Genomic DNA, 2,427 nt, shown 5'->3' on the forward strand with positions numbered 1-2,427 from the left:
GGTTTGCAAGACATGGATCCAAATACTCATATGGCTAATTTTCTGGAAGTCTGTGATACTTTCAAGATAAATGGCATTTTTGATGATGCCATTTGCCTACAGTTGTTTCCCTTCTCATTGAGGAACAAAGCTAAACAATGGTTGAATTCTTTACCACGAGGCTCTATCACTACATGGGATCAAATGATCGAGAAATTCCTACTGAAGTACTTTCCACCGACTAATATAGCTAAGTTGAGGAATGATATCTCTTCCTTCGTTTAAATTGACTTAGAGACCCTATATGATGCATGGGAGAGGTATAAGGACTTATTAAGACGGTACCTTCACCATGGGTTACCTCTATGGCTATAGGTTCAAACTTTCTACAATAGCTTGAATCCCTCAACTAGGCAATTGATCGATGTAGTAGTCGGTGGTACATTTAATAATAAAACACCCGAAGTGGCTTATGAATTTATAGAGGAGATGCACTGAATAATTATCAGTGGCAAGTAATGAGGACGAAGCCGATGAAAGCAGCTGGTGTTTTCAATTTAGATGCAATCACCATGTTATCGAATCAAGTAGAAATTTTAAATAAGAAAATTGATGGTTTATGTGTTACTATACAGGTACATCTTGTGATGCAGTGCGATACGAATGGAGGAATGAACAATCTAGAATATTTTCCCTACGGTCTTAACATAGAAAACAAACAAATCAACTATATGGGTAATAATTCTATGCCTCAAAATAATCCTTACAGTAACACCTATAATGCAGATTAGAGGAACCATCCCAATTTCTCTTGGGGTGGTCAAGGAAATCAAAGAGCACAACCCCTTCCAAGCTTCCAACAACGAACTTATCAACAAGAGAATAAGTCGAACCTTAAGGAGATGTTAACGAAGTTTATCTCAGTGTCAGAAACCCATTTTCAAAACACTAAAGTAGCGCTTAAAAATCAACAAGCATCGATTCAAGGGCTCGAGAACCAAATGGGCCAACTTGCTAAGTTAATCTCAGAATGACCACAAGGTCATTTGCCTAGAAATACCGAAACTAACCCTAGGGAGAAGCTTCATGCAATTACTGTGCAAGATGAAGAAGGGTTAGTTGAATCTGAACCAGAACCGAAGCAAGAAAGTGTGATAAGTAATGGTAAGATCGAGGTAAGCCAGAAAAAAATCGATTGGTAAGGAATATAAATCTCGAGTGCCATATCCTAACGCGACGAAGAAAGGCCACACGAATGAAGAATTTGGTAAATTTCTTAAACTTCTAAAAAAACTACATACTAACTTACCGTTTATTGAAGTTCTTTCGTAGATGCCCAATTCCATTAAATTTTTAAAGGAGCTTTTGGCGAACAAGAGGAAGTTAGAAAATTCGTCAAATGTGGAGCTAAATGTAGTTTTCTTAGCCATTTTGCAAAATAAACTACTCGACAAATTGAAAGATCTAGAGAGTTTTATTATTCCTTGTTTAGTTGGTAGTTTGAACATTAATAATGCTTTGGCTGATTTAGGGGCTAGTATTAATGTCATGTCTATAAAATGTTTAAACATTTAGGTCTTGGGAAACCCAAACAAACTAGAATGAGTGTTCAATTAGCAGGTAGAACCATTAGATTTCCTAGGGGTATTATTGAATATGTTCTTGTAAAAATTGATAAATTCATACTCCAAGTTGATTTTGTTGTTTTAGACATGGATGATGGTAATGAAGTACCTTTAATTTTAAGAAGACCCTTTTTAGTAACTGCTAGAACTATTATTGATGTTGGTACAGGCGAGTTAGTACTTTGTGTAGGTGGCAAAACGATTACTCTCCAAGCTCGTGATTCTGTTAAGACATCTAATGATCGAGATTATTTTACTAGTTTTGTTAAAATGAGTAACCATGTAGCTCAAAATTCTTTGCAGGAAACCCCTCTGAAAAACATGATGGAGCCACGTTCCAGTCCATGCGACAGAAACAAAACGACTCATGATGAACAAATGTTGCAAACCGATAAACTAGATGAATGGTGAACACATGTTAAGGAGAAACTAAAAAAGCACGATGAAGAGTTAATGAGACACCATGATGTGCATATGGATGGAACGAAACAATTTAAGGTTGAAGACAAGGTACTTCTAGATAAAACAGATCCTCGAATTGCGACTTCGGAGCTTGATGCAAACGGATCAAATCCCTTTTGCAGTATTGAATGTCTTCCCATATGGTACAGTTGAGGTAACTCATTCTGAATTTTGTGACAGCCCAAAATTGACCCTAGTCGGGAAGTGGTTTCGGGACCACAAAACCGAGTCATAAAAATAATTAATTACTATATTCTATGCTTATTATGTGTGTGCATGAGTATGTGGAAGTTTCATTCTCTAATTTTGCCAATTGCATGAGAAATTATTAAATAGGGATCGATATGAGACATGGTGAAAT

General features: G+C 36.4%; 1 non-coding gene across 1 annotated transcript; it reads right to left on the reverse strand.

The window, feature by feature from the left end:
• Positions 1–231: 231 nt before the first annotated feature.
• LOC121213428 (small nucleolar RNA R71) lies at positions 232–338 on the reverse strand. The gene has a single exon (XR_005908810.1). It is a non-coding gene; the product is annotated as a small nucleolar RNA R71 (small nucleolar RNA).
• Positions 339–2,427: the final 2,089 nt, after the last annotated feature.

This window comes from Gossypium hirsutum, chromosome A13, assembly GCF_007990345.1.
Source record: "Gossypium hirsutum isolate 1008001.06 chromosome A13, Gossypium_hirsutum_v2.1, whole genome shotgun sequence".
Lineage (NCBI taxonomy): Eukaryota > Viridiplantae > Streptophyta > Magnoliopsida > Malvales > Malvaceae > Gossypium > Gossypium hirsutum.